The sequence below is a fragment of the Microcebus murinus genome, chromosome 21 (assembly GCF_040939455.1).
Source record: "Microcebus murinus isolate Inina chromosome 21, M.murinus_Inina_mat1.0, whole genome shotgun sequence".
NCBI lineage: Eukaryota > Metazoa > Chordata > Mammalia > Primates > Cheirogaleidae > Microcebus > Microcebus murinus.
In genome coordinates this window covers 29,399,984-29,426,485 of record NC_134124.1, presented here as the reverse complement: position 1 = coordinate 29,426,485, position 26,502 = coordinate 29,399,984, and the positions used below count along the sequence as shown (strand labels likewise).

General features: G+C 35.2%; 1 long non-coding RNA gene across 1 annotated transcript in view; it reads right to left on the bottom strand.

Moving 5' to 3' along the window:
* The window catches only part of LOC109729976 (uncharacterized), a 1,977,473-nt gene that overhangs the window by 407,015 nt on the left and 1,543,956 nt on the right, over positions 1 to 26,502 (bottom strand). Inside the window, exon 7 of the long non-coding RNA XR_012913930.1 lies at positions 2,068 to 2,127. This is a non-coding gene — a long non-coding RNA (uncharacterized LOC109729976). The remainder of the gene's footprint in view (positions 1 to 2,067; positions 2,128 to 26,502) is intronic.

Genomic DNA, 26,502 nt, shown 5'->3' with positions numbered 1-26,502 from the left:
ACACAAGAAGTTGAGTATACAGCCTCTGAAATTGCTAAAATAAGCCATGTGAACTTTAGAGGTTAAGTCTATCTTTTTAAAGCATAACTTTCAATTTTTGTCCATTTGCCATTATTTTTCTCTAAAAATTACCAGAAAGCCAATCATTTGTATTTAAATGATTACAGGTACCCTTAGCTCATTTGACTTGGGGGGGAACTATCTGGATGTAGAATCTACTACCTAAATATACCTGGTACTGCCAGAATTATAGGGATTATAAGCAGAATCTGTTAAAGGATTTCACAAACTGGCTCTGTAAAAGGTGCCATTCCCTAGGAAAGACCACAATTAGGACCATAGACAGTAGTCAGGCACATTCTAACCTATGTTTTTGTGAGGAAGTAATTAAAAAAAAAAATCAAGAAGCAATTTCTTGCCAAAGTACAATTTGCTTTATCTCTAGGAAATTCATACATGGCAAGCATAGCAGTTCAGTCAGTTGCCAAGTATTTTAACTGCTTCTGCCTGACATCAGTTCCTATAGCACATCTCAGTTGGGATTGTTTCAGTGCATCTTTGGATTCAATATCTTACTGAATAGAATGTTGATTGAATGGTCAAAGCTCTACATGGACTCTTCAAAATATCAATACTACAAATGACAGACATATAAATACCATGAATATAAAAGCAGATTCCAAGAAAATTGACTTATAAATGGATCCATCACACAGGTCTAAATGTAAGGCTTCTCCAATGTCTCACATATCACTGCAGACAATTTAAAAATAAGGTCATAATGATACATTTTAGAAGTTTTTATAGAGGTTTATATGGTAAGTAGTGCTCTCTGATCTTTGAAGACAAAAAGACTTGTGAGGTTTTCTATAATTTCTGTACCCTAAGAATTTCCCAGAGCATTTGTCAAAAAGCAGAATCTCAGACTCCACTCTAGAACTATTAACACAGACCTTCTAAGGGAGTATCCTAGGAATCTGTATTTTTAAAAAATCTCTCTATTGCTTCTTATTGATCAAGCAGTAAGTGCTGGAGTGGTAAAACAGTAAAATGTAATTGGAAACATTAAGCACTGATTTCTTGTTGGTATTGTTTGGATACTGCCAGACACCTTCCTGTGGAGCTTGAGTCAGCTGTTTCAGCATTCTGAGCCTCCTTTTTCTCAAACAGAAAAGGAAGGATCTAGATTGGGTACTCTCTAAGGTACTTTTTTACTCCAAACTTCATTCTATGATTCCAGTTAAGAAGATGAGCTGGTTCATATTGTTTTCTGATTCATCTTTACATATCTGAGAGATTAAGTAAGCTTGCCAGGAACAAAGCACATTTGCTTTGTTGTTTCTCTTGATACATATAACTCAAGGCTAATTTCCCTACTGCATGTCAGTGCATTAACACTGATGAAGAAAAAGACTTCCTTGAGAAATTTGGATTGTAAGGGTGTTTGGAAGGGGAAAGGCAATAAGTAAAAGTGTTTGATACAAAGATTAATTTAGATCTTAGAAGACGCTTAGAAAGCTCTTTAAACATGTATTTGTGATATGGCCACAAGCCCCTGGAGAGTCAAATAAATTCTTCTAAGATACTTTCATAAGATAACGGAGGCTAATTTGAAGAAGTAAATAGTAATTGCAATATTAAGGAATTCAAACCACCTTTACAACTATTTCTGAAACTCCCCATGCTAACAGATTTATTTGCTGCTAAGTCCTTTTCCCTCATCTTTTAAAAAAGCATTTTACATAATCCGGCATTACCTATTTTACATATGTGGCATTTTGCTTAGCATTAAAATCGTTTATTTGGAGAAGATTCTTTGCAGACTATTCTGGGGAACAGCCTGCTACCCTCTTCATGTAGCAGCAAAAGATGCAGGGATGCTTGTTTAAATGTGGTTTCTCTTAACAGCTTGTTGAGCTAGGGAGCAGAACAAGAGTGTAAACATTATTAAAATAGTCTATAGTGCCAAACGCAAGGAAGCAGATGCCAAAAATTCTCCAAAAGTAGCATGGAATTGACAGAGAATGCATACTCTAGTATTTACATTCTTGCTTTACTATGACTTACCAAGGTTCATGCACCAGCCACGTGTTCTGATCGCCTGCACACCTTCTCTTCCCAACGGCTCTGCAGAGAAAACAACAGGTGTTTCTAGTCAAATAATCCAGTGCAACACAGTCAGTAATGACCCAGATGTGCCTAGTAACCCACAGATTTGCTTTAAGATTTTCTTTTAATAGTCACTTCTGCTTTTCTGGTCCTTGGTAAACACACACACACACACACACACACACACACACACACACATACACACAGTTGTTTGTACAAAACCAATTCCATCCCATTGTTCAGTGGAATTCAGTAACGTTCCCACCCTGAAAAGAAAGGCAGGGGGTAAAAAAGAACACAGTAGACACATTTTGTGGCACCTATAAAAAGAATACAAACATAGGGATTTGTGATAATGCCTAGTACTTTAAATGTAACCACCTCTGCCCTTTGTAAAACACTAGCTGTTCTATTACATGTACATGAACGGAGTTCAAATGCAGGGTTCAGACAAAGCTAAGTCCTAGGGATCCTCTTTTGAATACTGTGTACAAGAATGTAGTGGGGACTAAGGAAGTTTCTGCCAGGCATGAATTTTAATCTATACCCTCTGGTCTTCTGGAGGTCTGAAGGTTTTGTATGGATGAGGCAGGAATTTACTCGTGCCCTGAAAAAAGACGATGTTATAGGCTGTTTTCCTTGGCAACAGGATATGTATGTGGTCCCTCCAAGGAGACTAACTGTGCCTGACAGCTGGTGAGTCTCGCGCTACTTGAATTGGTTCTCTCGTAGTTAATCCAGTTCCAGGCATTAATTGACAGTGGCTGGACGTGACAGGGCTATTTCGGTTTTGCATTTGTACTATACAGTCTAAAAGATAAAAGAAAATTACTGAGGTTGCAGGTTACAAGTTTGGATAGCTCATTATAAAATCTCCATCGAGATATAGAAAATCTTGTTCTCTGCAATTTTTTTGTATCACTACCTCATATTTAAAACCAAAGTCTTGGCTGTTCTAATTTGCTACAAGCTCATCCATCATATCCCACTGTCAATTGTGGACATACTGTTATCTAGTGAAAATTCCTCAAATAGGATTTTAAGCTCCTAGAAGGTAAGTTAGCACTAGCATATTTTTGGACACACAGTTTACATATGTGGGATTAATAAATAAATACTGGTAATGTCAATAATACTAATGAAATGCTTTCAAGTGTTTATTATGTGCCAGGTACTATATTATGTATCCTGTTAACATTATTTAATCTAAACCTCAAAATAACCCCATAGGTTAAATATCTTTCACAAAAAATAACACAATAAGTAATTTGCTCAAAATCCTATAATAAATAAATAGACACCGGTGATGTCTTGCTTCTTATTTATTACTGTAGAGATTCTTATGAAGGACCTATAACTGACTAAGATTCATGTAAATGTACAGATGAAAAGAAACTAGTCACATTTTTAAACATTTTATCTTATAGTATAACGTTAAGTAAATGAGCAAGATGCAGGAAATGGATGCTTTATAATTTTGTGTATGTATACACATACATACAGATATACACATTTTTTTTACATAGACACATATTCATGCATGAAAAATGTGAACACACTTCCTCCGGCTAGTGAAACTGCAGAAGATTGTTTTGATTCTTTTTATCTCTATTTTTGTTCAAATTTGTACATGTACTAATTGTACAATAAATATTTCTAAAGATGTTTAGCACATTAGAACTCTAAAAGCAATTGATGCAGTGTAATGTTAGCAGGACTTCATGAAAAAAGGCAAGTGACCTACTCTGAAGATTCTATCAGACTTAGCTAAATGGAGAAGATGGATGAACACATTTAAAGAGAGGAGAGGAGAAAACCTTTCTGGCAAAGTCAGAGGCAAGCGTTGGAGCATGTTCCAAAGACAAGCACAGGAAAATTTTCTATACCAGATAGGTGTCAGTATATAGAAAGCAAGGGGCCATAAAGGGAGAGCTGTCTCTATCTCACAGATTTTACGATGAGTATATTAAGCCTTTCTCATATAGAAGTTTGGAAATATGTAAAGGTACTACTAAAATCTAATGTTCAATTCATTTTCAAAATAGCATGTCAGGCCGGGCGCTGTGGCTCACGCCTGTAATCCTAGCTCTTGGGAGGCCGAGGCGGGCGGATTGCTCAAGGTCAGGAGTTCAAAACCAGCCTGAGCAAGAGTGAGACTCCGTCTCTACTATAAATAGAAAGAAATTAATTGGCCAACTGATATATATATAAAAAATCAGCCGGGCATGGTGGCTCGTGCCTGTAGTCCCAGCTACTAGGGAGGCTGAGGCAGGAGGATCGCTTGAGCCCAGGAGTTTGAGGTTGCTGTGAGCTAGGCTGACGCCACGGCACTCACTCTAGCCTGGACAACAAAGTGAGACTCTGTCTCAAAAAAAAAAAAAAAAAAATAGCATCTCAGTCACTTCAGTCAAGGTCCACCATTTACACTGCTCCTTTTTCACCCCTTGCATGGCACAAATGTCTTAATAAATTAGATAGGAGCCATGTCACACAAGGGATTTGAAGTCACTCATACATAAATATTAAATCTTGTCTCTTCCAAAAGTGGCCTAACAATAGTGCCTTTGTCCTGCTGTTGTGATGGAAAATGCATAGGACACAGTACATTGAGCAATGAGAACAGTGCCAGGCACATGGAAACTTCTACAAAGTCCAAGATCAGTTACTGCTAACAATTGTTCTCCTTAGTTCTGGAGGTAACTGAAAGCAATAGTCACTGACAAAAGTGCTTGGTGGGACTTAGAAAGCCCGCTTGTAGGAGAATATTCGCCCATCACATTGCCATAAAATCTACATACAATCTACAATTTCTACCACTAGTCATTCTGCTGGCATACCAGGTAAAGGTTCTTGCTTAGATGCAGTCGGCTTATTTAAAGAATAGAACAGATGAAAGAAACTAAATATTGACTAACAAATTGATCTTTCTCCACGCACTGCTGTAGGCACTTTATACATATTTCTGCATTTAGGCCTCTTAAAGACATCTGTAATCATTTCTGTTTTTAATCTCATTTTGAAAACAGGTAAACAGAGGCTCCAAAAGAACACTTAATTTGCTCATAGTTATTTGGATAGAACATAGAAAGATAGAGAATTCCAACCTAACTTTCTGTGATTTCAAAATCCATGGTCTTCCCATGAAGAGTCATTCTCTGCTGAAAAGAACTAAGACTTCTGTGGTATAGTGGCATGAGCCCAGGAAACTTGAGTTCTGGGCCCATAATTCTCCTAGATCATTTAGTTCTCTATCTGTAGTTACAGCAACTATTAAAGGAAGGGATTAAATTCTGACAGCTTTTCAGGACCCCTTCTTTTCTAAAATCTATCAAGTCTGATTATTTAAAACCACTGACAATGGATACTTTTTTCAGAAGTGCTAAGGCTTACATAGTCCTTGTGTATGAGTCAGGATCTATTATAAATGCTTTACATATATCATTTCATTGAATCCTCACAACAACCCTATGGTATAATTATATTATTAGATACTATTATTACCAATATCTTATATATGAGGAAACTAAGGTGAATAGATGTTAAGTAACATGTCAAAGGTCACATAAATGGCAAAGCTGGGCCCTTAATCAAGGCACTCAGGATCTCTTTTGAGCTTTTAATGGCTGTGTAACCATCAGATTTGGGGGTTAGGTTCTTCTGAGCAAAGCAGTATATAATCCAGTGCTTGAAGGTGAGCAACCTTGAAGAGACAGAAAAGTGTTGTGAGGCTACTGAATAGCGAGAATAGAAAAGAGCAAGGAGAACGGAAAATGGCTGAAATGCACACAGTTGTCATTGATCTTACAAATATGCAAATTTATAGTTTAATTCTGTGGCAACAGCCAGCACATCTGGAGGTCACAGCACTCAGATTTTACGTGAGAAGCCATCTTTCCAATTCTCGAAGGCACTGGTTCTCAAAGTGTGGTCCCCAGATCAGCAGCATATCAGCATTACCTAGTAACTCGTGATAAATGCAAATTATCAGTCCACAACCCTGACCTGCTGAATCATTCTGGGGGGCTAACCCCAGCAATCGGCAAGTTAATAAGCTCTTGAGGGAAGTCTGACATGTATTTAAGTTTGAGAACCATTGCTGTAAGACACATGGTTTGGATACATCTAATCTGGATCTGACTTTTGAAGTGGACTTTTAATCAAATGTGGCCAAGCAGAACATTGCCTACACCTAAAAAAACATGGCTGATTTACCCAAGTGGAGCATATGAGACATAATTTTGAGAATTCTATTCAAAATAATGAGAGGAAAACATGTGAGATTGGATTATTTTTTTTTTTTGGTCATTATTAGGGGAGAGCCTCTTTTGAAAATGGAGCCAACACAGAGAACTTCAAAGACCACCAAAGGTAGTAGAGCTATGCCATATTTTATTTATATCTTCTGCATCTCTGAGTTCTGTGCAACACAAACTGTGTGCTGTCCTGAGTTCTGTGCAACACAAACTATGTGCTGTCATGTGTCCATTTATTCATGTTGCTTCCTCTGCCTAGAATGCTATTACCACTCCTTTGCCTTCTGCAAGTGGAATTGACCATTTCTTGTTCTCATTCAGGTACCAGCTTTTTCTTATACCAAATATAGCCCTAATTACCTTCCATGTTAGTCATCTTTGTATCTCTACTCCCTCCATCCCCATCAAAAAGGATGTTCCTGAAGGTAGGAGAGTAAAATTGCTGCTTATTTATATATTTGTAGCCCTAGAACTCAACCACATAGTAGATGCTTAAAATATGTTTGTTGAGTAGATAACTTTCCTACATTCTCCATAGGATTATTGCAAGAATCAAATGAGAATAAGACTTCAAATAGACTTAGTAAAATATAAATCTCTCTACAAAGATTAGTCATATTTGTAATTATTGATCTCTTCTCTTGTGGGCTCTTTTCCACTAATGTATCATCACAAGGAATGATTGAGAAATAAAACTAGTAAACTCTGCATATTCGTGGCAAATCGATTATAAAAAAGGTTACAATTTTTTGGTGCTTCCTAGATGAAATCAGTACATAAGTACAAGGAAAAATGACCAGTGTGATAAGAGTATAAAGGACAGGTTGAGGTATTCTGAATGTGTATTAGCATATATAGAGATTTGACTTTGAGTGATTAAACATAATAGTAGCTCAAAGGACCAACTGGGCTGGAGTGGTAGGCAAAAGTTGTACAGCAAAAGGCCATGTTAGAGAGTTTGAATTTTATTCCAGAAGTAATGGGAAACCATGAAAAGGTGTTAAGCAGACAAATGATGTAATCAGGTTGCTGTTTTGAAACACCACCCTGGATCTTGCAGCTTTTACACAGTTAGCCCAGATCGTACCCTAATATTTTATAGTTATTTACTTCAGAATTGTAGAGTTAAAAATGAAATAAATGTTTGCAACCTTTTAAAAGCTATAATTAGTTGTTTTATTTTTCCTAACTCACTTCAGCTGTGAAATTTCTTAAATACTTTTATTTCTGGGAGAGGTTCCTGTCATCTGTGCATTGTGAATAATAAAGTTTGAATTTAATAGAGTCTATAACCACCATTTAAGGAAGTGTCTCTCATACAAGATTAAACTGTGCACACACAAAATTAATATATACATATCTGATTCTTGTTCACACTAGTAGGATATATTTACTAATTTCATTTCTCTACATTTAAAAATGTGGACTACTTAAGCAAATTAACATTTATACAATTTTTTTAATAACTTTTCCCAATCCTACACATAAAATATTTCATAAGCACATGCTCTTATTCAATCTTAAAATTAGAAATTATGAAACATGGGCACTTCCAGCCACTTCTATTACTTGACATCCAATTAAATCAATGGTGCAATAAAAAGAAATATAGAAATCCCTAAGGAAATTGGAAAGATTGTATACAAAACCTCATGCTACAATCAATAATGTGCATTGACTATATAATCCCTTAATTTATTCTAGACGAGAAATAATTTGTTATGTTTATTTTTTCCAAATTCTGCTACTATGCTAACTTTGCATTCTTTTAAAAAATGGTTTTGTTTAATTTGAACATTCTAGCAATATTGTTTGCAGATGTTTGACATTGCCCCGCCTAAATCACAGAGTTGACACTCCCACATAATCTTCATGTTGCTCCACTGCCACTTTAGAAACACATGATTGCTATTGTCAGCTTCAATTACCACCTACTGCAGAGGTTTGCTTAGTTAGAGAAGGTATACATGTTTCAGCAGCTTTGAGACAGAGAAAACTATATGTGTAATTCACTACATGATATTTACTCGGTATTCCAGTATAATAGAAGAGAAATAGGTACAGAGGGGAAAAAAAAAAGTAGAGGCAGCCAAGAGATAGCTTGAAAGACATAAGCTTATTGTTGGCACCTCATGCTGGTTATGGTCCTATTCCAACTTTGGCCAGCACGTTTGAGATAAGGGGTTCCAAAACTCAGTACTGTTGGCAATTCTTTGTTGTGGGTGGTTGTCCTGTGCAATGTATAATAGGATGTCAGCAGCATCCTTGGTCTCTACAGATCACTCCTTTCACCCAGCTGTGACAAGCCATAATACCTCCTGTGGAAGCAAAACTGCCTCTGGTTGAGGACCACTGCTCTACGCCCTCTGTGTTTAGAGCAAAGACACCTGCTTGCTTCTCACTTTCCTCTTGAAGTTGACATTTAGAAATGCTAAGCAATGCTAGTAGAAAAAAAATTTCAAAATTCCGACATGACTTTGAAGACCTTTCAGTATCCGGCCACACTTGCCTAGACTCACCCCTTACCATCTAGACCAACTGTGCATCATTTCATTTCCTCAAACAAGCCAGCCAGTCTGCAGAAATCCACACATGCTCTTTCTGCTCTAGAAGACTTGGTCCCCTGAATTCTCCTACTCCCTAACATGGCTATTTATTCTCTTGCTTCAGCTTTGACATCAGTTCTATTAAACACACCTCATCTCACCCCACATGATTAGGTCCTCCTTTGGAGACTCACTGTACTTGATATTTGTCATGTGTGCCTGTCTATTTCCTCCACTTGTCTGTACCCTCTCTGAACAAAGGCACTTCTTAGTCCATTGCTATTTCCCCAAGGCCTAGGCTGGTCCTGGGCCCAAAGTTTTCACCATGTGAATGTTATTGATTGACCAACTGAATGAATGAATAAAGCATTACTATTCCCAAAGATATTTATCTCAGAAGTAGTAGAATAGAGATTTTTCACTCAGATCTTTCTGATTTTGAAGCCAATTCTGAACCTCTTATGCCTATCAGATCAGCCCTGCCTGAAAAGTCTCTCTATTCTGTTAGCTTCATTTTAGCCCCTCTAGCTACAAACTATGACCTTGTAAGAAGACAACTTGAGACATATGGATTCCACATGATCTCATCTCAGAAACAGTAACGATTAAAATGATTATTTGTGATTTCATAGAGCACACACCTAAAAAGAGGAAATGAACTATTAAATTGAAAAATCAAAATTGGATGACTTTAATAAAAATCACAACCAACAATGGCCCATTTTTTTAATCCCCTACTAGATCTTATCAGTTCACATGATAATGAGTTTAATACTGTAGTGCAGTTTAAAATGCCAAGCATCACCCTCTGTGCCTGTTAACAAATGGAGTTCCACCATGTGTGAAAATTTCATGATGATACAATCTGTGCCTCCCAATATATAGCAAGCAGTTATGGTTAAGACTTTTCTAACCAGTCTTCAGGTTTCATTGAACTTCATTATGATCGGATGACCTCCTCAAATCCAATAACAGTGGTACAATTCTCTGCAAATGGGGGAACAGATATGTTTACAGTATCTAAAATGCTTCATGAAATATGTTTAATTATGCATAGGTTAACAGCTGTTTGCTTAGTGCACTGTATATAGGATGAAATAGTCAAGTCAGAAATAATATATAACCTATTGGAAAGGGATATTAAAGACAGCTACTGTGTAAACATCCATTGGAAGCTGGATGCCAAATGTCAACATTTCAAATATATGAGTAACTGCATTTTCTTATCTTTTCTACTGCTTATGGTTTTGTAATTAGTCCACTGGGCATGGCAATATTATAAAAAGGCTATTAATCTAAATTCATGATTTAATTCTACATTTAAAAAAAAAAAACCTCTTAACTGATATCTAAAGCTTAAATTCTGGAACCCAGTTGTAAAAAGGATCAACTGACACCCACCTCTAAGAACAACAATAAAAATCTCTAGAAGGGCAGTTCCCTTAACCCTTCACCTTAGGAAATCTAAAGTAATAAATAATACGGTGGTAGTGAAATGACTATAATTCTTTTGGACTAACATACAGTGGTGACTTGCATCTCTATAATTGGATTGTATATTATTCTACAGAAAGCTTTTTTGCACTAGTCTCTCAAAATACTCACACTGCCTGCTACTGCTTAGATCTTTTTTGAAGGCAAAGTTTGTATATCATATTTTTATGCTTAAGTATATATTTATATGCATGAAATGTTTGGTGAAAAATACCTTTTTAAAATTAATTTTCCTTAGCCTCTACTGACTATGGATGGGAGAAAAGTTTCCACATCTTCTGTCAATTTATCTTTAGATTTTTTTAAACTTATTTTCCAATCCAAAAGAAATTTCCTTAGATATAAATAATAAATGTGCTAAAATATTTGCATGGAGGATATGGTAGTTTACAAAGGAATATTAAGTAATGAGTAGGAAAAAAGCAAAGGAGGAAGAAATCTTTATCTTACTGAAGACTTACTGTGTGACAATCACAGAAGCATGCTCTTTAAAAATGTAGCATATAATCATTAATCATTACTAAAGTCCCATAAGATAGGAACTGTATTATCTGAATTTTGTTTTCCTGGAAATTTTTGTTTTCCTGTAAATTCAAGTAACATGCCCATGATAACCAACTAGATATTAAAAATGTCAAAATTTAAATCTATGCCTATTTGATTTCAAAACCTATGCTTCTATGGTGTATTACCTTAGATCATGCAACCAATAAATATTTATTAAATATCTACCATTTATATTAGGTGTTAGCTAAATTCTCAGAACTCCAAAGAGTTCACAGTTAAAAGGAGAATATAAATTAATAAGCAAATAATTATAATAGATAAAAATGGAAATTAAGGGTAAAAAATAATACAGATTAACTAAGGAAGATGTATTATTTTACCAAAATGTCCAAGGCTGGGCATGGTGGCTCATGGCAATAATCACAGTACTTTGGGAGGCCAAGGCAGGAGGATCACTTGAAGCCAGTTTGAGACTAGTTTGGGCAACATAGTAAGGCCCCGTCTCTACAAATTTTTTTTTTTTTTTAATTAGCTGGGCATGGTAGTGCATGCCAATAGTCCCAGCTACTCTAGAGGCTGAGGTAGGAGGATCACTGAGCCCAGGAGTTCAAGGTTACAATGAGCTAGCATTACTCCACTGCACTCCAGCTTAGGCAACACAGCAAGATCCTATCTCTAATAAAATAAAATAAAATGAAATAAAATTAATATTCAATATGCTATGTTACCTTAAAATAGAATTTATTACTATTTTTAAATACAGAGAAGAAAAGATAAGAAAAATAAATTTTCCATTATGGCATCAATCAGATATTGTTGATGTTAAAAATTACCAGCACTATCAAGGAATACTACATATAATGTGAAAACTTCTTCACTCATATTCCCCAATTGTGACAACTGTGACAACTGCTCATAAAGCTATTTTGCTAAAAGCTTCCTGCGTATGTGTACACATACACACACACTTTGTATAACTTAATGGATTATTCTATAGACATTCTACATCTTGCATTTTAAAAATTATATACCTGTGGCAATGTCTTTGTTAACACATTAAGGTCTATCACATTTATTTTAACAGCTGAATAGTCTTCTATTGGATGGAGGTACTAGATTTGATTTAACTAGTATCCATTGATGAATCTTTAAGTTGTTTCCAGTATTTACTATTAAAACATGCTAAATTGAACATCCTGTGAAAGTGTGTGCATATATATGTGTGTAAATATGAACTTTTTGTATATATTTATAAATTCCTTACATTAAGATTGCTAGATCAAATATTAACTTATAAATAACCAATTTTGTATGCTGGTAAGTAGAATCCCTAATCTGTAAGTAAATAAAAAAATAATGGTGACAACTGTGACAACTGGGATTACGGGTTTTTGTTTCAAATTCAGCTTAGACATCAGTCCATATGTATTATATTCCACTGATTAACTATCAAGGCAGTTTGAATCCAATATATTAAAAAAAGATTAAATAATTTAATCATTTTAAGCTATTTTCAAAATTAAAATGTGAATGTATGAAAGTTTCGTGGTATGTTTTGTTTTCCTTTTAAACTGAGTTATGATATAGAAGCCCAGCAGAACCACCTGGTTTTCTCAATAGCTCTAAGTTAAGAAAGATTTTACATGGTCATTTGTTACATTTTAGTTTTCAAAGTCAAGGTTTCATTGACTGAAATTCATGACAAAGTTTCATTAGTTGGAATTTGAATCCAGGATGGACCCAGGTAATCTCTCTCCACAGCTGATGTTCTTAACCACTATGCTGTACGCCTCTTAAGGACACGGCGTGTTCATATCATGGAGCTGTACTGAAACTCATTATATTATAATATTAGGATTGTCTTTCCTGGCTCAATGAGATGTTGATGCATGTACATATTCTACTGCAGTTTGAATATTTTTCTGATGACATCTTCTAGCATTGACTGATCGAAGACCAATATAGACTTTGAAAATATAACTAATTCCCAATTTACCAAATCGATCTCTCTCTCAATCATTTCCTCATTTTTAGATTAATAGACTTACGTAAATGGACTTTTTATCCCTAGGAAGCCAAACTAGTAATAGGCTTCTTAAAATTCAAACAAAAAACCAAGATCTTATCTCACCTGAAGTTTCCTGGGGAAAAAAAATCTATTTTTGTTAAGATTGACAGAAAACACCAAACATTTGAAAACTATTTTTTTTTAACCAGTAAAATAACATTCTTGTTTTTTAACTGTATTAAGTGTTTAGCGATCCACGAAGAATATGTCAACATCTTAATATTATCACATGATGTCTCATAATAGTTTTAGACTCTATTGTGTTTAGTTGTTACTTTAGCTGGTTTCAGATAATACCAATGAGATCAAAGAATGAGGCAGATCTCCACTTAGATGATAACCTTTCTAAATGCCTAAGAAAAAAGATAAATATTTTGTCTTATCTGATTCTCAAGGAGCACTGGATGCAGAAAATATAAAATACTGATTGGAAAAACATCTTAAAGGAAAATGATAGCACAGATTTGAAGTATGGCATTCATCTGCATTCATCTATGAATGGTTAATAAGAAAAAAATATCTAATTGGGGGGGCATTTACTATGTGCTGGGCATTGTCTTAAAACTTTTACAGACATCATTTCATTTATTCTTCAAAGTAACACTGCGAGATAGGTACTTTTATCATATCTATTTTACAGACAGGGAAACTAAGGCAGCATGATGTTAAGTTGCTTGCCCAAATTGACACAGATGGTGGTAAAGCCAAGATTAGAACCTGGACAATAGTGAATAGCTCTGGACTGCTGAGAAGACTCCAGAAGAAGAAAAAGAAAAGTAATTTTCATGAAGTGTATACACTTTCCCTGGCAAATTTACGAAAGAGGATATTCACATATTCATAACCCTTACATTTACATAGTTTGAAAAATTTTAAATTCCTTTTAATGTCTAGGCTAACAAAATTTGAAAAAAAAGTAGATATTTCAAAAGTAAAAGATTTTGATCATCCCACTACTAAACATACCAGTTTCACTTTACCTACATCCATCTAATCCGTATTGTGTCCTTTCTAATGAATTGGTTCCACCCTCAATACTTTTCCTCCCACTCCCTCCTGCCTTCTCAGGAATATTATATTTTGATATACTTAACTCTTTTGCATATTTAATCTCTCCATCAAAATACCTCTTCATCTAAGATTTTTAAATTTTTTTTAAATTGAAATGAAATTCATGTAATATAAAATCAACCATTTTAAAGTACACAATAATTGGCATTTAGAGTATTCACAATGTTGCACAACCATTGCCTCTATCTAGTTCTAAAATATTTTCTTTACTCCAAAAGGAAACCCTGTATTCATTAAGCAGTTGTTCCCTATTCCCCCTTTCTACAGCCCCTGGCAATTGCCAATTTGTGTGCTGTCTCTATGGGTTTACCTATTTTGAACATTTCATATAGAAAGAATCAAACAATGTGTAACATTGTGCATCTGGCTTCTTTTAGTTTGCATAATGTTTCGAAGATTCATTTGTGTTATAGCAAGTATCAGTATTTCATTCCTTTTCATGGCAGAAAAATAATCCCATTGTACCTATATGTACCATTTCTTTATCCATCCATCCCTTGATGGACATTTGGGCTGTTTCCACATTTTGGCTATTGTCAATAGTGCTGCTATGAACATGCATGTACATTTATTTATTTGAGTCTAATTTTCAATTCTTTTGGGTATACACCTAGGAGTGGAATGGCTGTGTGCTATGGCCTGAATGTTTATGTCCTACCCTCACCAAATTCATATGTTGAAACCTTAATCCCCAGTCTAATAGTATTAAGAGGTGGGGCCTTTAGGAGGTAATTAAGTCATGAGGGCAGAGCTCTCATGAATGGGGTTAGTGAGTGCCCTATAGTAGAGGCCACTGGAAGCTTGTTTGCGCCTTTCACCACATGAGGACACAGTGAGAAGACACCATCTGTAAAAAAGCAGGCCCTCATTAGACATCAAATGTGCTGGTGACTTGATCTTGGCCTCCAGAACTGTTAAGAAAAAATTCTGTTGTTTATTAATCACTCAATTTATGATATTTTGTTACAGCAGCCTGAATAGACTAAGGAGCTGATTTAAAAACAATTAATACACAGTCAAGACACTCATAAGTGCCCAGTCAAGTGCTTCTAGCTACAACAAACTTCTAAGGAGAGCAGTCTATATTTTCTGCCTACATTTATTCACTCTTCACTTTTCCCTAATCTCATTCCAGTTTGTCTTCTGCCCCTTTTCTGGACTAAACTATATCTCACTAGAGTCACTGACAATTTCCAGTTTTCCTTTATTATTTCAGACATCCTCTCACTTCAACAATGTGTATCAAGTCCTACTTTTAGAAACACTGTAGTTCCTTGGAGTCCATATTCCCTTGAATGTTACATTTTCATGCTTTGGTTTTATCTGTCTGGTTGCTCCTAATCATTTGCAATATTAAACTTTTTTACCTGGCATGTTTTAGGGCAATTCTGGGACATGTTTCTTTTTATTCTATTCAGTCTCCTTAAATGAACACAACATCTTCAGTAGCTTTAAATATAACCTGAAGATCTTCTCTGATGCATTTCTGACCATACTTCCTTTCTCTTGCTCTCTGTTCAAGTCTCATTGGCTTTTTTTTCACTCTGCATACCTGTTAGCCTCCCTTCTGTTAGAGAGACTTTCCACATGCTATTTCTTTAGTCTAGACTACTTATTACCTTCTGCCTCAACTTACTCATCTTGTATATGTCCGCTCAGTTGTCACTTACTCAGTAAAGCCTCATTAACACCACGAAGTTAAGACTCCACAATGTGCCTTTAACATTACATATTTCTCTTCATACCATTTTCTCCATTATTAGTATGATTATTTGTTTAATATCTGTCTGTTTAATTAGACTCTGTTTCACTAGCATCTAGATCTCTTTTATTCATTGACTCCAGATCTATATTTGTTCAACAGAATCTAGCATAGTGTTTGTAAGATAGTAGATGCTCAATAAATATTTTTTAAGTGAATAAATGAGATAGAAGCATTAATGCCATCAGATTTCTCATCATTATAGACAAGTTGTTGCTTTAAAATCATTTATATTTTCTTTTACAAGTTAAACAATACTTATAAGGCAAGTCTTGACTTGAATTGAATGATAATTTTAGTAATGAATTTTCTAAATATTTTCTGCATTCCCTATATGAAATTGAACCATTCTAAGGATGAAGTGAATGGCAGAATAAATAGAGAAAGATTGGGAAAAAAGCCTAAGAATTAATAGACATGTTAAATAGGGAAATATACTTCATGAAACCACAGACAGTGAGAACTGGAATGAACCATCAACATAATCTTATTAAAATATTTTATTTGAAGCCAATGCTACCCACAAGACCAGTTATTACCAGAGTGAATCAGAAAAGAGCTGTCAACTAACTAATCAATATTATGTATACTTTTTAAAGCTGATTTAGTTTGACTCCCTCCTTTTTTACATACAAATATTTTTGACTGGCAGAAACATGGTTATTGATTTTGAAATTTTACTAGCTAGTTAAAATTTTTAAAATGATGGTTTCATTTTTATTCTAAAATGAACCCAGTAATTTCCTAATTTTCCCCAAGAAATAGTTCATAACTTCCAATTTGGTGAATATATATAAATGATGAATATATACTGCAATCATTTTACCTATTTCTGGATTGCACTATAGGAATGCTATAGTTTGGTAAGGATATATTATAATATATCTAGTGATCTTTATTAACAACAATGTCTCAGACATCATTTCTGGGACAAAAAGTGATTTTAATAAAGCATTTCTTTGCTGCCTCAGATATGAGTATCTTTGATTTTATGTTTGATTATTTAATGCATGTTTCTAATGAAGTTATTTTAACAGGGATTCTGTGAGATAGAATTTTGACAGTTATTCCTGTAAGTAAAGCTAGTGAAATAGTTCTGTAAAAGGCCATTGGATAAAAATAATTATTCTAAGGGAAGGATGTGACAATGTTTGACAATAGACTCTCCTATTCATAACCATACTGTGACGGTAAGGTTGTTGGGGAAGAGGTATAAAAATGTGTGTAAAAAGAAAGGAGATCTCTAAGACAAAAATAATAAAAACACGCTTTTCTTGAATCTCACTCTCAAAATGTCTGAAGTCAGATACAGATCTTTTAAATCTTACGGTCATATTTATCTCTGAGATATTTATTGTTTCTATAATATTGGGAGGGCTGGATCTTCATTTCTTTTTTTAAAAAAGTGTTAACTGACACATAATAATTGTACACATTTCTAGAATACAGAGTAGTATTTTGATACATGTATACAATGTGTAATGGTCAAATCAGGGTAATGAGTGTATTTATCACCTCAACCGTTTATCCTTACTGTGTATTGGGAACATAAAAAATACTGTCTTCTAGCTATCTGAAAATATACAATAAATTATTGTCGACTATAGTCACCATAAAATGCTATAGAACACTAGAAGTTATTCCTATTTAGTTATAATTTTGTATCTATTAACAAAACTCTTCCTCTCTTCCCCCTACCCTTTCCAACCTCTAGTAACCAAAATTCTACTCTCTACTTCTATAAGCTCAACTTTTTTAGCCCCCACATATGAGTGCAAACATGTGGTTTGTGCCTGACTTTTCACTTAATATAATATCTTCCAGGCTCATCTATGTTGCTGCAAATGACACAATCTTATTCTTTTTATTACCGTATAGTATTATATTATGTATACACAACACATTTTATCCATTCATCTATTGATGGATACTTAGGTTGATTCCACTTGGCTACTGTGACTAGTGCTGCAATAAACATGTGGGTGCAGATATCTCTTCTACATACTGATTTCTTTTCTTTTGGATAAATACTAGTAATGGGATTGCTGGATCATATGGCAGTTCTATTTTTAGTTTTCTTAAAATATCTTCATACTGTTTTCCATAATGGCTATACTAATTTACATTCCTACCAAAAATGTGTAAGAGTTTCCCTTTCTTCATATCCTTGCCAGCATTTGTTATTTTCTTTTTTATAACAGCCATTCTAACTGGGGTGAGATGGTATCTAATTGTGGTTTTAAGTTGCAATTTCCTGATGATTAGTGGTGTTGAACATTTCATTATTTAATTACTGTCCATTTGTATGCCTTCTTTTGACAAATGTTGTTCAGATCCTTTGTCTATTTTTTAATTGATGATGGTTATGATGATGATGATGATGATGATGATGACTTTGCTGTTGAGGTGTTTCTGTTCCTTTTATATTGTGGACATTAATATCTTGTCAAATGAATAGTTTGCAAATATTGTCTCCCATTCTATAGGTTGTCTCTTCACTCTGTTGATCATTCTGTTTGCTATGCAGAAGCTTTTCCATTGACTTTAATTTCATTTATATCTATTTTGCTTTCATTGTCAGTGCTTTTGAAGTCTTATCTGTAAGCTCTTTGCCCAGACCAATGTCCTAAAGCATTTATCTTATGTTTTCTTCTAGTTGTTTTGTAGTTTCAAAGGTTTTATGCTTAAGTCTTTAATCCATTTTAAGTGATTTTTATATTGGTGAGAGGTAGGGGTCTAATTTCATTTTTTTGCATATGGACATACAGTTTTCCCAGCACCATCCATTAAAAGGCTGTCCTTTTCTCAATATATGTTCTTGGTGCCTTAGCTGAACATTAGTTGTCTGTAAATATTTAGATTTATTTCTGGGTTCTCTATTCTGTTCCATTGGTCTGTCTGTATCATACCACTGCCATGCTGTTTATATTACTATATCATTGTAGTATATTTTGAAGTCTGGTAGTATGATGCCTATACAGGTAGTAGCTTTATTCTTTTTGCTCAGAATTGCTTTAGCAATTTGAAGTCTTTTGTAGTCCTGTTGTCACCCAACCGTGTTGTATTGCCCACTGCACAAAGAAGAGCCAATGTACTGAGATAGTTGGGGTTGCAATGGAGAAAAAGTTTATTCTGCAGAGCACTGAGTGGGGAGATGGGAAAAAGTTTCTGAAATCTGCCTACTGAGAATTTGGGAGACAGGGCTTTTAAGGACAGTTTGGGAGACAAGGGATTAAGCAATTGCATTTGTCAACTGGGGCACAATTATAGGGGTATAGAAATTATTTTCTTTTGTTGCTCCAGTTCCTGGGGTCAACAATTCTAGTTGAGTCAGTTTCTTGGTATGGGCCGCTTTTCTGGGTCAACCAATCCACTGGAATGCGAGGCCTGCAAGATATCTTAAAAACTACTTTAGGTTTCAAAAAAGTTACATCATTTATGGAGAAAATTAAGAATCTTTATGGACATCAGCTATGGGGGGGCGGGGAGTTAAGGATCTTTATGACTACCAGCTGTGTGGCTGTGGATTGGCAATTATAGTGGCTAATTATTATCATTATTTTAGCTAGGCCTTATTTTTAGCTAGGTCTTTACCATATATCTTCTTTTGAGAAATGTCTATTCAGATCCTTTGCCCATTTTTAATTGGATTATTTTATGTTATCCTATTGAGTAGTTAGAGCTCCTTATATATTCTAGCTATTAATCCCTTATCAGATGAGTACTTTGCAAATATTTTCTCACACTCTGTGGGTTGTCTCTTCACTTTGTTGATTGTTTTCTTTGCTGTGCAGAAGCTTTTTAGCTGATGTGATTCCATTTTTCAGTTTTGCTTTGGTTACTCATGCTTAGGGAGTATTACTCAAGAAGTCCTTGCCTAGACCAATGTCCTAAAGCATTTTTCAAATGTTTTCTTTTAGATAGTTTTAGGTCTTAGATTTAAGTCTTTAATCCATTTTGATGTGATTTTTGTATATGGTAAGAGATATGGGTCTAGCTTCATTCTTCTGCATGTGGATATCCAGTTTTCTCAGTACTGTTTATTGAAGAAACTGCCCTTTCCAATTGGGAAATTTAAACTGTTTACATTCCAGGTAATTTTTTGATAGGTGTGAACTAACTCCTTCCATTTGTTAATTGCTTTGTGTTTGTTTTGTATGGTCTTCGATCCTCTCTTATTATTTATCTTTGTTATTTGGTAGTTTTCTGTAGTGAGAACATTTGATTCCTTTTTCTTTCTCACTTGTGTATCTGCTTTACCAGAGAGTTTTACTCTTTTGGATGTTTTCATCAAGGTATTATTGTCATTTTACTTCCAAATGTAGAATTCTCTTGAGCATTTTAAGAGGGCCAGACTAATGGCCATGGATTCCCTTAATTTCTGCTTGTCTGAAAAATACTTTATTTCTCCTTCATTTCTGAAGGATAAGTTTGAAGTGTATAGTATTCCTGCGTGGCAGAAATTTTTATTTCCAGCATTCTGAACGTATCATCCCATTCTCTCCTGACCTGTAAGGTTTCTGCTGATATATCTGCAGTTAGTCTGATAGAGATTCCCTTATATGTGACTAGATCCTTTTCTCTTGTTAAAACTTTCTTTGTCTTTGACTTTTGATACCTTAACTGTAATATGCCTCACAGAGGATTTTTTGGGTTGAATATACTTGGAAATTTTTGAGGTTCCTGGATTTCTATATCTCCTCCCAAGACTTGGGAAGTATTCAACTATTATTTCATTAAATAGGATTGCATGCCGGGCGCTGTGGCTCACGCCTGTAATCCTAGCTCTTGGGAGGCCGAGGCGGGCGGATTGCTCAAAGGTCAGGAGTTCAAAACCAGCCTGAGCAAGAGCGAGACCCCGTCTCTACTATAAATAGAAAGAAATTAATTGGCCAACTGATATATATATAAAAAAATTAGCCGGGCATGGTGGCACATGCCTGTAGTCCCAGCTACGTGGGAGGCTGAGGCAGGAGGATTGCTTGAGCCCAGGAGTTTGAGGTTGCTGTGAGCTAGGCTGACGCCACGGCACTCACTCTAGCCTGGATAACAAAGCGAGACTCTGTCTCAAAAAAATAAAAAAAAAAATAAATAAATAGGATTGCAGGCTTCTGTGGTGGGAATGTGAACTGCTGGGGATCTCCTGATTACCTTTTCTTCCTAATGGCAATGCTTGACTTCAAGCAGATCTTTGCCAGGATCTTTGCTTCCCTCTCTATGCTACCATTCCACGTTTCCATGCCTTGGGGGATGGGGGTGGGGTGTCTTTGTTACTCCCTCATGGAATTCTAGTGTTCTTCCCTACACACTCTATTCAATATGTGGTTATCTACTTGTTATTTTTATGCTTCTTGGTAGAGGAAGCAAATGCTGGGCATCTCTAGTCAAGCATCTTAATGATGTCTCAATTTTAGAGATCTAACTACACCATCAAGAAAGTAAAAGACAATTTATAGATGAGTGGGCATCTTGGGCTGAGCACTGTTCTACATATAAGTTTTCCATAGGTAAATGAATCCAGTAAGATCTTTTTTCCCATGAATATTACATTCTCAGGCTTTGACTCCCTGCTGCCCCCTGCAAAAGGGAAGCAGATGTGAAAAATATTTTGTAATAGAGCAGGAGAATGGGCCTGGAAAAGCACATCATCATCTAACCCCAATATGCAGGGAAGGCAGCTGCAGTGGTATATGAAGAACTAGAATCTGCAGAAGGAATCAAGTCATCCTTCCCAATATCCTCTCTCTCCGTAGGATTTTCAAATATATAAATTAGCTGTCAACATTTAAGAAAGAAGATTTCATATAAAAATTTGGATTTCTATTATAATTTCTGTTGAAAATCCAATGGCCTGTACATTGAGCCCTTATTCTCACTCAGTAACAAAGATCTAAGATGGAATAAGAGCTCTTCAGTTTATCACAGACCCTGCCTGGCCTGCTTCATGCATCTATCTTATCTCTGTGGGCCTGTGAGTTTCAAATCCATACCCTAGAGGTGCATGATGCAAACCAGTTCTAGCAATAGTGAGTGGCTATAGCTAATTAACTTTGCCCTGTGCATATGCTGCTGAAAAATGTCTAAGCATATGTGCTTGAGCTGCTACCAAGAGAGTCCAAGCTTGGACTGACTAACCTCCCTGAAGAGAGAGAGATGTATTTTTCATCTTTTTCCCTCTCTGAGAAACTATGAAAGTTGAACGGAAGAAACATGACTCAGGCAGCCCTATACCCTCTCTGTCAGCTTTGAACTGTGAGGAGTTATTTTTATTTTTTTTCCAGAGACACTTCATTGGAAGGGATAACAACAAGAGCAGACAACAAAGTCAACTAACAGATTTGTTAGATTTTCTAGTTTTTATATTACTAGGCAATTGCAACCAGGAATGCTGTCCATTTAGACTGAGTATACCCTTGGGAATTCTAGAACTTTTTATGACTGAGGGGATCCCAGAACAGAGAGAGTGACATTTTCTTGATTGTTTAGTGGGTGCTATACCTGATAATCTGAATTTAAAAAAAAGAAATGATATCTTCCTTTTGTGCAGTCAAAACATGAAACAAAGTAAACTAGTCATATGATGAAAACATTAAAACTTAGTAAAAACACTTAAAAGTTTGGATTAATATTAAACTGCTTGTCAGAAATTTTCATATCACATACTGGAAGCATATTCAGAAGCACCCCTGGATGTCCATTTGAAGGTGATATAACCATATCATATCAAATGCAAAGGTGATTTGAGGGTCAGAATTTATCTTTCCAGTGATATTGTATTGAGATATTCTGAGATTACACTCTATGGAGTTATATTTTCTTCAATGGATATGTATGGGTACATACATATCCATTGTATGTTTGTGTGTATATGTGTGTGTATGCACATATGTGTGAGGCTGTGCATGTATACAATTTATGGAGTCATTGAAGGAACCATAAAATGACTCCCCATTGGATTCAAATGAAGTTTTTCAGGCATTTTTTAAGAGGTGACATTTCATGATATTTGTTGCCCCTTAATGAAAATACTATCAAAACAATATGGAATGGTGCTTACAAGATTACAGGACTTACTAAGGTTGAATTTTTCTGATTATGACTAAGGCTTCATGTCAAGAATTATCATAACAAAGGAGATGGAGATTAATTTTGATAATGATGGTAGGCTAAGTTTAATAGTTTTAATATATTTTTCAACTCTCCCCCTTAAACATTACTTATCCATCTGCTATGCCAAAAGATTTTTAAAAAGACATGCTAGGTTTTTATTCCCAACATTTATTAAATAAGACTCTGACTTGTCTTTGTTTTTTAATTAGAATATTAGTTTTAAATTATATACCTCTTTTTGGAAATCTAACCATTGAGCAACACACATATAAGTAACTTCTAAACTTCTGAGCAACTCTACTGATGTTTTCTATTAAAGGAACTTGCTATTCACTAATAATTTCACAAATATTATATTCATAAATATGACAATTAAACTTTAGATACCCCTCTCGCAAGTGTCTTTTAAATTGCCTCCTACAAAATAAAGCCCAATCCCTCAGTATGGCATATAAAGCTCTACAGCACCTGCTTCCTGCCTGCTTCTGCAGTGCTATTAGCTCTGACTTGGTATCTACCCTTAATCTGCTATTCCAAATGATACACCTTGCCACTTCTTACCTGGTAGCTTTTGCTGATATTCTTTTATGTAACAGTCACTTTAACAACTCCTTTTTTCATGTGGGAATATGCTACTCAGTTATTGCCTTTCTTTTTCCTCTTTTTATTTATTACAGAGATTCATCAACACAAGGTGCAATAAAACATGAAAAAATTGATATAATATTTCTGTGATAGGCAGCCTCTAGAATGGTCTACAAATCTCTAGTTCCTATTATTCATCACCTTGCATGTGGGCTGGACCTCCTCATATGTTTGAGTAGAAGACAGAAAAAAGTACTGAGCTGCCACTTCTGAGATAACATTACAAGATACTGCGTATGCCATTAGCTCACCCCTTTATTGCTTACTCACTCTTAGGCACATAAGCTGCCACTGCTGACTTCCACCCTATGTGGTGGCACAAAGGCCAGGAATGCAGAGAGACATCCAGCCCATAGCCAGTGAGGACCAGAGACCTGCCAACAGCCACTTGAGTGGACTTAGAAGCAGATCCTCCTCCAGTTAAGGTGACTGTGGCCCCAGTGAACATCTAAATTGTAGTTTTATGAAAGAACCCTGGGTTCCCAGCCCAGCTATGTCCAGGTTCCTGAACTGTGGAAACTGTAGAGAGAATACATATGTGTTGGTTAAGTCTCTAGGTTTGGGGGTAATTTGTTAAGGTGAATTAGATAACTGATGGAGTTGCTAACAGAAATAGAAAAATACAGTTGCTTTTCTTTGAAAGGAATATATTTTAATCTAATAACACATCTTTACTATGATTTGGGTGTTAAAATGGCCTGTATTTTATGATATGATGATATATATGATAATACATTCTCTTTTTCTAAGCTTATGGTTAGCAATATAAATCTATTTGGGTACTACAGAATTTTTAAAAATAGTTTTCCAATTAATGAAATTCAAAAGTTTGGGAATAAGTTCCAAGCAATTTCCATATCATTTACATTCTTCTATCATCACTTTTTTTGTGTAAAATACTATAAATATTTATTTACATCTGTTTTCTCTAAATAAACTATGAATTTCTAAAGTGCAAGAACTATGATGTGTTATTCATGTTCACTAGCATGTAGTATTTGGTACAAAGTGGAGATTCCATAATAATTTATTGAATAAGTGAATAAATGAAATTATGAATGAAAGTATTAATTATGATCAACACATTGGCTATTCGTCTGCAATGCCCTGGCATCATAGCTTATATTCCTATAGTGCAAAAAATACAGATATAACAGAAAGCATTTACTAAATAGATAATGCCTGTTATCTGGTTTCTTTTAACTAGAAAATTTCACTTAATCAGAATGCCTACTTTCTTTTTCGAATAACACAGGCGATTGTCATGTTATTGTCTAAATACAACACAATTTAATACGGATTCAAATTTAAAACTTTCCATTTTGTCATCACAAAAGCACAACAGAGGTAAATTATATATACACTGGGGCATTGATGATGACAACTATGAGAGTATTTAGATATAAAAATTGCCAAAATATGAAATTTTCAGATTTGTGCAAATCAAGACAGATTCTGTCTTTGAAACATACACAATCAATTTTCTGCTATCAGACATATAAGAATTAGACTTCAGAGTAACTGAAAATTGTGATATTAAGTTAATATCCTTAAAAAAAGACAGTAGAGGAGAAGAGGCTGGTTATATGGTACATGAAAAAAAATACATGTGGGCACTCTTCTGTAAGAAGATGGTCCTACTCCTTAGCAAAGATGTGAGTCCTAGAGTCACTGACATCTTAATAGCACCAAGTTAATTGTATTTCCATCTTCACTGATAGAGGACAATGACCGGACAGCTGATTGTCAGTGAGAACCCTGTGTGATATTGCACCATAGCAAACAGGAATCCTGTCTCCATCATGTCTAAAGCACATTGTATCATGGTCACTTGACTATGTAGCACTAAGAGTTTTAAGAGAACACACTGCTGTGCATGAAACTGAACATGTCAATGGGAAGATTTCAATAACAAATGTATGTATAGTTCTCTTGATAAGTACAAAGATGCTAGTAGAAAACATGGGATTGTGAGGACATTGTAAAGTGAATGCAATGTTCTTTCCTTTCTTACCACTATAATGTTTGGTTATTAAGCTACTATATGATATCGGTAAGTGAACAAAAAATTGTCACCCTACTGTGAAAAGCAGCTTCTGACATAACTCCTAGTATCCATGGCATTGTGGAATCCTCTCTCCTTGACTGTAGGCTAAGCTACATGACTTGCTTCTAACCAATAGAATATGAAAAATGTGATAGGATGGCACTCCCAAGATTACATTACAAAAGACTATGACTTCCATCTTGTTCACACTCTTTCTCTCTGGCTCTCTTCCTTGCTGCTCTGCTGAGCCAGCTGCCATTTGGAAAGAACAACACATCAAGGAACAGAAGGCAGCCTCTAGTCAATGGCCAGCAAGGACCTCGGCCCTTAGTTCAACTTTTCTTGTGAAACTGAATCCTGCCAACAACCACATTAGTAACTTTGGAAGCAGATCCTTCCTCATTTGAACCTTGAGATGAGACCATATACATTGCTGACACCTTGATTGCAGCCTTTTAGAGACCCTGAAGCCAAGAACCCAACTAAGCTCTGCCCATATTCAACACCTACAGGAAATGTACGATGATAAGTATTGTTTTTTCAAGCCACTGAACTTTAGGGTGATTTATTTTCCAGCCATAGATAACTAATACACTTCTCAGTGCCTTGTAGGGCTGAGTAGGTAGTGCCAAGAAGACTTTTGCTATAGTTATATTAGGAAAAAAACTGTTTTCTGTGACCAAATTTCTCTAACAAATACTAATATCTCTAGAATATTAGGAACAGTTATAGATGGACAGAGAACATATGAAATTTAATTTTAATACCGAGTTAAGATTTGGGAAAAATTTAGTAAAAGGAAGCAGAAAATAAACTATCAGGCAAATCATACCAAGTAATTATGGGACAGAAGTAACTCATAAGCCAGTGTTCAAAGAGAAAGCATGATC